This window comes from Neopelma chrysocephalum, unplaced genomic scaffold (assembly GCF_003984885.1).
Source record: "Neopelma chrysocephalum unplaced genomic scaffold, ASM398488v2 Primary Assembly neopelma1_96921, whole genome shotgun sequence".
NCBI lineage: Eukaryota > Metazoa > Chordata > Aves > Passeriformes > Pipridae > Neopelma > Neopelma chrysocephalum.
In genome coordinates, this window is record NW_020925564.1 from 1263361 (window position 1) to 1276664 (window position 13304).

A 13304-nucleotide genomic window follows, 5' to 3' on the forward strand; every position below is an offset into this window, starting at 1 on the left:
TAAATGCCTCTGCTTTGTCTACATCTTGTTTTTGAGGTGACTGACCTAACTGAATAATGGACGAATATTATCTCTGGTTCTTCTTTTTTAGTTAACATATTTAACAAAGGAGCCCCTTTTGTTGTCCTTCACAGTGCTATTGAGTTTGGACCTTAATTGAGCTTTGGCCACATGAATTTACTCTCTACAGTGTGAACAGTATCTCTCTTGTCTTTCTGTGTTACCCTGTTTTCTTCAGCCCGGAGCTGTCTAATCTTTATCTGAGATTCAGAGCTTTCTGAATCTCTTACTTTGAATCTCTAAATAAGGTAATTTAGATCAGTCTTTACTAGCTTATTTGTTTGTTTGTTTGTTTTTGTTTTAAGTCCAGATAGACATATTCACCAATTTTAACACCTTGTTAAAGTCTCATATCAACCCCTTCATTCTTTCTGTAGCCAGAAGTCTTGATATTTCAGTCCAACAAAGCGTGAATTCTTCTGTATATGAGATGAAGCTGTTCAGCTTCTTGTTGGACAGGCTCTCTGTTGTCACACCATCTCATATGCATCCCCTTCAGGGTGTGAGAGTGAAGGAATAAAAGTTTCTTCACATGACTTTACTGAGCATGGCCTTAGACTTGCCTTAGGCCAAACCATGATTTTACATAAGAAATTGGAGAGTGGGTGTTATGTTAAACATTTTGAAAGTAAAATGAAATTAATCTGCTGTTTAATTTTTCTTGATGCCTTAGAACTTTGAGGTCCGGAACATGGTGCTGTCTTTGTCCAGGAGGGTGAAAATACTGTAAAAAACCCATAGTGCCATCATACAACGCACCTGTATTTCTGAAGACCATATTGTGACCTTGATTTTATGAACTTCAGGCATGTAGTTTAATCAGGTAACTACTTTCAAGCCTGTAAGATGGGAACCTCATTTTAATGGTATTTCTTTGCAAATTTAGCTCTTGAGTGATTGTTGAAGATAAACACATGGGAAATAAGAGGACAAAAGTCATGAAACAGGACAACAACGGGCAGCTTGAGAAGAGGCTTAAAGTCTTGTTCTCAGTATATGTCTTTTTTTTGCTTTCCACAAAAGATGCATGTTGAGGAGTGCTAGACTTCAAAATGGAAAGAAATACAAAACAAAAGCAAATTTATTTACAGGGATGATATACTTAAGGGGTGTTATACTTAAGGGATGAGACACAACAACTCGGGTTATTTATATCATTGATTTTAATAATAATGGATCTCTTTATAATACTTTTTCTTTCAATTTCCATTAAATAAAGTCTTTAAGATGTCTTAGAGGGTAAAACTAGTTGTAATACGATTCTAAAACGTAGGAATTTTGCTGAAGCCAGATCCAAATGGGGGTACCCATAGTCAAGCCCTCTCTCAACTAGAGTCCATCCAAGATGAATTTGACTCACTGGTGTTATAAACATTAACCTAATTCAGAGACTGCTCAAAGTTTTCAGCTGACTGATTGGGCAATCAGTCAGAACTCACCTTTTGGCTGACATAAAATGCTCTACCATACTGACCCGAATGCTTGTATATATTGTCATTCCTTTTTCCCCTTTATAAAAATATGTTGGAAGAATATGTTGGAAGGTAGCCAGCAAGTACCTTAAGCCTATACAAGTTTATTATTTCCTTAATATGTTGACAGTGTCAGACAGATTCCTACAGTACAGCAAAAAGTTTGGTTGATATTTAATCTGGAGTTATGTCATATTAGACTGTGAATGTTGAAGGTTTTTTAAAAAATTAATTTGCTGGAGGACAGCCAGTTTTGTGAGAGTTATTTCTCATAATGTGATAATATATTTCTCATAATAACCTTCCCTTGGAAGTATGGGCTACAGAAATGGGGCCTTTGTCTTCTCTTCAAAGGCTGCAGGAGCATTAAGAGAATTCCAAGTACATGACAACACAGGGTGTGGTAGACAGGAGTCCTGCCTTTCCTGCTTTCATCCAGTTACGTCACAATGCCAGTATTCTTTGTCAGATGCTTCTAGGAAGCAATCATTATTTGTTTATTCAAACCAACACCCAGAGGAGGGTGAAGTGTTTTGAGAGGGATGTTCGCTGCTCATGCTTTGGTGTCACATTGCATGACTCCTGCTTGGGGAGGGTAAGATGAACTTCTTAAGTGGGTCCCTTAGGAGGAATGAAGATACTCTATAATGAAAGAATGACTGCAGATGAGTAAAGTCAGGTAGACTAACAGGAGGTATTAATAATCATCATCAAGATGACTATCCCTCAAATCCACTAACAAAATAAAGTCTGGTGCTTGTTTATAGAATAAGATAAATTTGCGTCATACTAACCAAAGTCAGATTGTGTGGGGGATTCAGTGTGTAGTAAGTTCACTCCAAAGTAGGTTTTCCCCAAATCTGACTGTGTGAAGCTGTAAGAAAAAGAACTATGAAAGCCTGAAATAGCTATCAGAAGCACCTTGCTCTGACACACTGTTACCTCCACAGCAGCCTCAGGAGGAATACCACTGCTATGGATTGTCCTGTGTCCAAATTCCAGGGAACACTGGAACATGACCATGGTGATGAGAAAGTAGCAGACCGTTTTATTTCTGTTAGTTTTGGCACACTGTCTCAGTGACACCTTCTAAAAGCTATTAATCTCCTTTCTGGAACTCCTTGCCATGGTCTGGAAGAAGAGAGCAGAAAAAGGAAAGCAGTAACAGCATTCAGAAACACAGATTATTTTTTTCTTGCCTTTGTTTAAAGGGAGGAGATGAGACTGCTGCACTTGCTGTTTCACAGGCTTGTACAAGAACCCAGATGAATCAGAACTCAAGGCATACACAGAAGGTCCAGTTTTTCAATGTGTTCACACCAACTTGTACCAATGCCTCCTGCTGACTTCAGAGGCATTAATCATTGCACACAGAGAACATAGAAGCATATCTAAAGCGTTATTATTCTTTCTCTGCTGCTTTGCCCATGTACATACATGATTCTTAGGTGCTACCGCCACTAGGCAGAGGTTGTAAATACCATTTATACAATCCACTTTACTTTAAAAATATATGGGACAATGAACTACATCTACGGGTCAAGCTTAGCATAAAAAGCTTAGAGGCTGTGGTAGTCATTTGCATCAGAGTTACAGCGGGATTGATTTATATAAGGCTGTAAGCAACATTGGAGACTGTATGTAGAATTCTGTGCAACACCCAAGAGCATGCAGCCATCTCAACAACCTCCAAGGCCAGTGGTTTAATCTTTTTTCCCAATTACAAACCTAATAATATTTTCCTGCATAAAGATGCATTGCTGCACGATAGCTTTAAATATCCTGACGGTAGTTTATACAGGCAAGTTAGCAAAACAAGCCTAAGAAACCGTCTACAGATCTCCCAAGATTTTTGAGCCTCTGATTGAAAAACTATTTCATTGAGCTGTGCTACCATGCACCAACAGAATTGAGTCCTTTAGCTGTTGTGAAATTAATAATGTGTGTCAGTTTTACAAATAAAATGAACAAGAGACCTCTAGATGCAATAATCTAAATTTAAGACTTATTTTTTTCTGGGACAAAAAAATTTCAACCTTCCAGGGTCCCTTAGATTTATGCCAATACCTTCAAATCATGGCCAAGTTTTGGGTTACATCACACTTACACCAAAAAACAAATTGAACTTCTAGAATTAGTCAGATCTGACACATAAGGAAGTAGAAGAACAATATCCTATGAATTATGCTCATCTTTTGCAGTTCTGACACATTACAGGAGGAAATGTGACAGTTGCCTAGTTGTATTTCTAAATCCTTCAACTGTCAGCCCTTCTAATATCATAGATGAATCATAACAAAAATCTTGAGTATGAGCACTTTTTTTTGCTATGACATTTAATACTATTTTATTGCAACACGAATTCCAGACACCAGTCTTTTGCTGGAGCCATTTTCATGTTTACTGCTGACCTAGTTGGACCCAAGCACCAATAATTTTATTCTGTTAAAAATCTCAGCCTGCGCAGTGATTGAGAAAACATTATCCAGCATCCACAGTGGGTAGATCAGGTGAAAGATGTGTAACACGTAAGTTAGAGAAAATTTGTGGGGACAATTTTTTGTTGTGACATATGGAGGTAGAAATGTTACCTGAAGATCACTTCTTGTCTAGAAGAGGGGAAAAAAACCTCAGGGGAAAAAGCTGGATGCATTAGTATAACACAGTCAAATAACAATGAATTAGTGTTCAGGAAACTTTGGTTCTCTTTTCAGGTATTCTGAGACCTTCAGGAAACCCACTTCAGTTCTATATGTACCATGTCCCTCTCAATGGGGTGAATTCAATTTGGCCTCTCAGTTAGAAACTTTTCAAGCCTTATTCTTGCTTATCTGGATGTAGAATTATGAAGTATTTTATTATTGCCAGAGGTTATCACTACTTCAGTTTCTGGTACTTTGCTTCGCAAATATAGACTGTCTATCTCTGTTCACAAAGGGAAGGAGTTTCCATGCTCCTAAAAAAGCAACAACGTTTGTGAGACTCGGAACAGCAGGGTCTTTCCTCATGTTGCTTAAAAATCAGGAGAATAAGACTCAGCAGACAATGTCAGTATAGATAAGATAGAGAGCAGGTCTTTCTTTAATGAAGGCCTTCTGGCACAAGGAATACAAAGGCATGCACCGTGTCTGGGGCTTCTACAATTTTATGGTACTATCCATCCAATCTGAGAACTAACTTCCCCCAGATCCTTCCCGGAATTGCCCCCCCGGCACGCCTCCCAGGAACTGGGTGAGGGGTCTCAAGACCCATTTCTTCCTCATCTTCCTGCATCTTCTTCCAGCACATATTATCTTTGGAGCTTCTTCAAGGTTCTGGGCCTTCAACACTGCTTTAGGTACAAGATACTTTATTGTTCCAGTCTAGAGTGCCTATGTTCTTAAACAGGATGTGTTTGCTATAGACTTTCCTTGAAAAAGAACCTAAACAGGCCTAAAGAATTTAGAAAATTCTATATGGAGTGTAAGAATAGGATTGAGTAAGTGTCAGCTGCTATTCCAAAGTGTGAGAAACTACACAGCTATACTAAAATCTACAAAAAGCTAAAAATCCTAAAAATCCTAAGGCATCACTCACATAATCCTCATGTGCCCTCGTGAAAGCATCAAGTGTATCCCACCGAGGTACCAAAAATACTCTTTCCTACAACAACAGTTTTTGTTTAGTTTTTATGAGTACAACTTTCAGTTCTTTTAGCAAGATAAAATCAAACAGTAAAATCAGTATGTTTCTTTAAAATTTCCTTAGCAACTTCTAAAGAAAGGAATTGGTGAGTTGGCTGACAGTAAAGTAAGGTGGTCTCAGAAACCAAACAAACAAACACTGCTCTGTTTACTGCTTACTCCTACAAACAAACAAATCAGAAATGATTTTGGAGAACTTCCCCTGGGGCCACAGGAACATACTAACCTTCTACCTTCTCTCTCTTTTTTCCCATTCCCCTTCTTTTCAGGGTGTGTCAGCAACACTGCATACTGAATTGCAGCCTTGAGTCTCGGCCTTGAGTCCTGTGCTATGTCCTGGCACAGCCAAGTGAATCGGTCATGGTCAGGTGAAGAATGTTGTACCAGTTCTTTTTGGCTCGGTAATACAGTGAATCTTTGTGGGTGCCAAAGACAGAGATGCCTAGAAAGTCTACATTTCTAATGTACACTGTTTCTTGATTCAAGCTTTCTGGGCATTTGCCAAAGTACAGGTACGTCTGTGCCTTTTGTATCTTCAGCATTAGCCGAGGATGCTGATTAGTTGTACAGCCCCATCTTACTTTCTCAGTAGGGTCTCTGCCAACATCAGTGCGCTCCAGGTGGATAGCACTGGTGTGGAAAGCAACTGTTCTACAGTGATTTTTAACTGTTTGGTTGAACAGATTCCTTGCACCTGGCTCAATCACTGAGCATTTTCCAGTCCCTGCTGGTAGCAGTTGGACTTGATGACCTTGAAGGTCTTTTCTAACCTAAACAATTCTATGATTCCACAATTTTGTGTTGTGAAAAACAGTTGCTTTGACTTAATTTGTCTTTCTACTAACTATTTACATTATCACTGCTGTTCCTGAAACTTCATTTCTTCCTACTATATATATATAAGAAATATTTCTCTGTAAAAAGACTTGGGAAGGTAAGTCATGGGATAAACATGCCCTTGCAGATGAATCCTTCAAACTTTTCTTACTCACCACCTCCAAGATTAACATACATGACAAAATGGTAGACCCCTGTAGCATATGATGAAAACATTCTAACCACATGGATTATGACACTGGAACCCAGTGTCTTTATGCATTGGTTCAAGTCTTCGGAGAAAATGTACACATTTTCTGCTATAACAACTGCAATTAAAGGGCAGTCACTAGGCTGTGTAAGTTTTCAGTTAAGATTTAGTCCTGCTACCTCTCTCCTTGTTAACAAAATTACCTTTTCCTGCAAACAGGATATATGCACTGCAGTACTAGTCCTGGAAATTAAGCACACAGAAGTTTGGAAAGTGTTGCAAGAATGACTATAACTCTGTGAAGTGCAACTCAAACTGTCTTGTTCTGTATTCTATTACAATTAATTATGTGATCACAGGCTTTAGTTTCAACCACATCTTACTTTTTTACATTCAATTGCTTCCTGACTCAACATAGTTTCTCTCACCCACGTCTTTCAGTTCCTGCCCTCTTTTAAGCTTTGTTGTTTCAGTCTTAATTTTCTTACTCTGTTAGCCCTCAGCTAACTGATGAATGTCTGATTTCCATTCTGCCAATGAAGTGGCCAGTCCAAGAACAATAATATCACAAATTCATAGAATGGTTTGGTTTGGAAAAGACCTTAAAAAACACCTAGGCTTCCCCTTCTGTTATGGTCAGGGACACCATCCACTAGATTAGGTTGCTAAAAAAAAAAAAAAGAATCGAAATCCCATTTCTCATTCTTTCTTCTCTTTCACTTACAGCCCAGTGAGCTGTTAAATTCCCTGTTATAACTCCAAGCCATTAAGCATCATGTGAGACCAAGAAGCTGTTTATTTTCCATCTTTCTAGCATCAGTAGATGCTAGAACATCAACATCAACAAAAGTCAGGTCTACAGCCTTTGTGGGTATTTTACATATATTTTAGGTGTAAAGTGAAGAAGTGCGAGAAGAGAAGAAACAGTTTATGAACATATATCCAAACGTAAAAAAATTGACTTGTCAGTTTGTTAGTTGGGTTTTTAGCTAGTACCTCCTCCATTTTCTTCTACATGGTAAAAAGTGTTTCTTTGAGTTTCCACATCTCTTCTACCTCTCCTCTGTTAAACAAAGAGAGAAAAAACCCCAAACCTTCAAAACTTCTCTAATCTTATTTCAGTAGCTGCCATGAAAATCTTCTATTTTACTAGGCTACATAAACTTGCTCAAGGCTGTTGCAGGTGAACTGTGCCCAACAGGCCAAAATGATGTCAGTGCCATGACTGATTTCCCTGGGCCAGCTCAGAAGAACCATGAACCCTAGAAGCTTGCTTCCTATTTTAGTGATGCCAATATTGTTCCAGTTTCAGCCTTGCTAATGGAAAGGGATAGACATCTGGTCATTTCCCATCTGGTCATTGTTTCAGTACTGTGAAAGAGTTTAGACTAAGAGATTTATAGAAAAAAAACCATTCAGTGGCTTTAGGATTTGTGGTTTGACCCTGGAAAGAACTAAGATTTAAAGGCTGAAGTTAGGCCTCTGGGATACAGTAAGTTACTGAGAAGTTGAAAGAACTAATATTCCTAAGAACTAGCCATTTTTTCCCCATGTTAGTGTTTGCATATTTATTTTCAGATATTAATCCAATACGGGCCAAGGTGAAGAAAGGCTGTATTTTAAGAAAGGGCTTTCACTGCTGCTAGGCCTAGAACTGGACTGTAGAAAATATGATTCTACTCAGGGTCTGAAGAATTGTTAAAAGGAATTCATATGCTCAGTAAACTACTCCTGGGAGCACAGCCATTCTAATAGTGTGAGAAATGCCAAAGCAGTTAAATAGTGTTTGGTTCAGAGGCCACTTAGATCAAACTTACTGGGTAAGCTGTAGGTACCACACCCTGCCTTCCAGATGAGCGTTTACAATGGAAGGATCTTTTCATATTATATTGAAGTGAAATAAAATCTGTTTATTTGTAAAATAATAGCGATTATATAAAATTAAATAATGTAAATTAAAAGAGGAAAGCATGGGAAGTGGCAGCATTAATGCGAAGGAGAGCTATAATAATAGCACAAAGAGTAGTGTAAGAGTCTTTTTATTAGACAGATTCGTAAGGAGAACATGACTTGCAAAGCCATTCAAGTTTCTTTTTGTTCAGCTTGGATGGCTGCTTTAAACTTCCCGGCTTTGTAAGCCAATTGTGATATATTACTACTGTCTGGAACAATGAAGACATTCAAGATCCTGACATCTTCCTATCACATGAAACTAAGTAATATTAAGGAGCATATTTTGAGGGAGCATATTTTCAGTTTTAGCAAAATGTCAGGGAACAAACTCCTCACTCCTGTTTTTGTTGTTACAGCAGTGTAGGTGTGAAGTATTCTACACATTTGTCATGTAAGAAATGGAAGATAGGATTGTTCTTAATTATATGTTTAGAATCAGTGTTATGCTCGTTTTTATACTTCAATATAAAAAAATGTTAGCTATATTCCTAACAGTCGAAACTGGTCATGTATTCATGGCAAAAATAACTCAAAGAAAAAGAATCACAGTCATAAAGGACAAAATATATATATCACCCTGACCAGAGCTCAACACATTTTCAACAGAAGCTAAGGCATATTATTCTCAGCATCCATTAACTCAGTCTCTAGAGAGGGTGCTCCTCAGTTCTTTGTATATGAAGAAGCTATTGAGGTCCACACACTAAAATTCCTAGCACAATGAAGCCAGGGAATGTAGCTTGACACTGAGACACCCATTAAGCCTGTTTAAATTCTTTTAGGATTGCTTCCCATCAGGCAAAAGTACACGTAAAACTTGTGCACTCCATTATTTAGGTGTTGTCCCCTTACTTCTTGCTAGTTCTCCCCACTACCCCAGGAAACTGCTCATCACTTGCAACAGTACTTCCTTCTGCCACTTAAGTCTTCCTCACGAATGCCTCCATGCAGTCATGCAGTGTAGCTCAACAGATCTCTACACTTGTCATTGATCTTCCATCCTCAGAACCTTTGATTGTTCTTGCCAGATCATGGTTCTGAGGGAATAGCTGAAAAGTTCAGGAGTCATTTCTGTTCCATATTTAATTTCACTAAGAAGAATTCCTTTTTTTTTGGACATCATCAAGAAACTGATTTACAGGTCAAACTTCCATCTAAAACATTCCTGTTTCCATCCACTGTGGGAAGGTTGATGGAAAGATGGTGGAAGGAAGACTGAAAAGGCACAAAATGTTTTTGAAAGCACCACTCGATCTGTACAGCTTCTAAAGGTGTGGTTACTTTCCAGTCTCAAAAAATTTCTACTGAAAAACTATTATTTTTAATTCAAGTACAATGGCCTTTCCCCCCTTTCATTAGAAATGTAAGTGAATGAAGCTGATAAATTTTTGAGACAAGATATTAGGTTGTTTTATTTGTTAAATCCCCTGGATTCTGGTATTTTATAAGTTCAGTTCATGAATCCATAGACTTACAGAATGGTTAGGGTTGAAAGTGACCTAAAAGATCCTCTAGTTCCAGACCTCCTGTCATGAGCAGGGAGATCTTCCACTAGATGAGCTTGCTCAAAGCCCCATCCAACCTGTCCTTGAAGAAGATTTGTTTCAGTACATAAGCAAAATAATTTCTTGGATTCACAAGATTTCATAGTAAGTATCAACTCACTGTTGCTATCAACTGTGAATTGGCTTGCTGCTAAGACAAACCTTCATTCTTTGGAAATTTCAAGACAATAGCAGACAGGTTCTGTCTTCTGAAGTAGGACAAACGTACTCTTGTTGGAAGCATATTACCAGCTTTTGAGCCAGTTCTAAGTTTTGCAAATAGAGCCTCCCAGGGAAATGACAGCAACTCAAACCCAGAACTGGCATGAATCTTGTAGGCTCTCCTAGCAAAGATACCACATTCATTATTTGAAGCACAGGGCCTCTCACTGTCCCCAGATCATGGGAGTCAGGAAGTGCATGCAGAGCAGGTCATATTGCTGTCCTACTTTCTACCTTGCTGTGGAAAGATTTACTTTTGACGTCTTAAAGATGTCATGCAACCCTTCCGCTCTTTTTCCTTTGCACACCACTTGATGTCAACTACTCTTTGCTTATTAGATAAAGGGGACAGATGTTAATTCACTGCAATAGCAGCTATACAGTCAGGCTCAAGATCTGTCAAAAATGCAGTAAGGTCTGTGTTTGCCCTTGCACTGATTAGAAAAAACAGTGTCACAAGATAAATGTCAACGAAAGTGGTGCTGAAGGCTGATCCTATTTATTATGGGAAGTGAACAGTGTTATCAAAGTTGTCAGGTGTAGAAGAGTCAGTGAGTACAGACAATGTTGATATTTTCAAAAAGAATAAAATGAAGAGAACTCATTCAATTACTGCCAGGAATGAGTCTTCACCCTCCCCCAAGACAATTACTTTAAGTGCTATAAGGAGAGGAAATAACTCATTATTTTAAGTGTCTTGAATTGCTTCCATCCCTTCCCAGCTCCCAGGAAAATATTTAACCTGGAACAAACACAGTGATATCAATAGTCTTTATCATCTTTTAACAGTAACTTTAACACTTATGGGTAGGGATTGAGGGACAAAAAAAAATTCTATGCTGATTTATTTCCTGTCCAGATAGGCAAAGCACACCCTTATTAAGTATAAACAAACTAATGGCAAACACCAGTGTCCTTTAAGGTCAAACAAAATAACATTCTCTGTTAGTGATGCTTTTTGGTTTTGTGGGAAGTGGAGATCTATTGATAATTTGATTTATTTATTTTCATATTGATTTGTAGTATTTTCTCTTTGAACAAGCAACCTTAATCCACATTAACAAATCTGCTTCTGACATTATCTATATCTTAGAACACACCTTTCTACAAAACATCCCTTAAAGGCATCCACTTTAACATATACTCAGCAATCCCAGTCAGGACCACAATGACCTATATTTAAATACCTCTTGATGATCTGAGCCACGTACCCTTCCCCACTACCCTCACTAATCAAAAATGTAGTCTTGAAAACTCTTCTCTTCAAAGAAGTCATTCTTGGTGCTTTTCTTCCCTGCCAGAACAAATATCAATCCCAATACTATAGTTAATTTAACCCACCCACTTTCTATAAAATAAGGTAAGACCTGGATGAAGCCTTCCAAACCAGTTATAATATCGTGCACAATTATTGAAGCCTCCATTAAGTCTCTAATACAGCCCAGGAAAGTAATCCTCATTTCTTGGAGTCCCCTTCCAGTGTCCACCCCCATACCTCTGAGCAGATCTAACCCAGCTGGATTTAGACCATCAGCAGTAATCTGCAATTACATGTTCATGCACCGTGATATCACCCCACTGCTTTGCCTTAGCTGCTGGTGCTTGCATGGCCTAGATTAGAATTATGTAGTTAACAGAAGTCACTGTGAGCATTAAACTTCTAGGCAGCCCCTCCAAAGCCCAGCTTTCTAACTACAGCTGATATCCTTCTACTGTCTTGAAATGGTTAATCTATAGCTTGCTTTAGTTAAGCAAGTAAAAAGATTAATAGCCTCTGATGACAGCAGTTATCTAGCAGAGACTGTAGCCTGAATCACCTATCTGGATGTTTCCTGATCCTAATTAAACTTTGTCTGCCTTGGGAGAAGAGCCAAATTGCTGCCTCAGGAGGTGACTAAGACTAAAGATCAGGTTTGACTTCAGGCTCAGGTTAATTGCAGCCAGATAATTGTTATCACTACAGATATAAATTTTTCCAAGTGTCTCCGGGTTGATCTGTAAAGTCTTAAATACAGGGAGACCTTTCAAGCCTACTTTTGCCATCTTCAAGATAATCCTACCTGTAGTTCTTGGAGGATCTCCTGGCACCAACCTTTCCCTTAGATGGTCTGCTTTATCCTATGCTTGTTCCTCTGATAACCCGTATCTAGGAAGGTGTTGTCTGAAAGCACTGATTTTAGATGGAAGAACACCATGCTTAGCCATAGCTGAAGAATGTGTCAACACAAATTCTAACCTTTTAGAAATTTAAGTTTTCTTTCTGATTTGTGTGGAAGTTACTCTCTGTGCTTCATGAAGATATCCAGACATGTGGTCAGTGCCCATAAATAGCCTGGGATAGAGAAGTGTGGAGGTTTTACAGACTGGTTCTACATGGTGTTTAGACATAAGGAAAGTCTTTTGAGTTAGACACTAATGGCATATTCCTTATACAATGATAAAATAATTTAAAAATCTGAATCTTTAGGGAAGTATCTATTCACTTACAAATACTTGGTGATGTCAAGCAAATAGTCAAGAAAGCATTTGACTTTCTTGGCCACAAAGTGGTACTGTGAAATTCTGTTTTATTTCTAAAATACAATCTTTGGTCTATGGACCCTTTTCTCTGAAGTAAGTGCAAGTCCAGAAAAACATGCAATACCTCAATGCGTATTTTTATAGTGTCACAGATGTCATTCCAGACCCTTGTTCCTATGGAAGAACCCAAACTACAGTCATTATCTCACCCCTTTACCCAGTATCTTGGTCTCATTCTCCCAGGTGTTGAAGGAGCCATGTCTACACAAACCATCTATCATGTGCTCATCTCTCGGGGACTATCACAAGTGAAAATTCAATGTCACCAAACTCTGGTGACAGATGATTAAAATTTCCCTCTTCTCCTCCAGACTCTGCACGCCTGGAACATCAACACAGTGTTATTTGAGAACTACTGGGCTCCATTTGCTTCTCTGTCTGGAAAAACAACACAAGGTGATTGAGAAAGCAGAAACTGTGCTAAGAAGTGCTGGAGCACAGGGGCTGAAGGTGATCCACTTGTTTATGGCAGGCTTACAATGAGACGCAGAGGGTCTGGAGCGTCCCAGGCCTTGGCCCTGAAAGCAACCTCGGACAAAACAGCTGTGCTGGCTGCTACGTCCAGCTCATGGGGAAGACCAATAAGCATCCAGTGCCACACTCTCTGCCTGCTTCCTCCTGAGGTTTTAGGAGAGGCTATTGCCTGCAGAAAGGGGTGATAAGAAAAGGCTGTTTTTCAGTTTGGATTTGGAGCTTTTGAGAAAGTTATTAGAAGGTAAAGCACAATATTTTTGCATAATACACATGATTATCAAAAAATAAA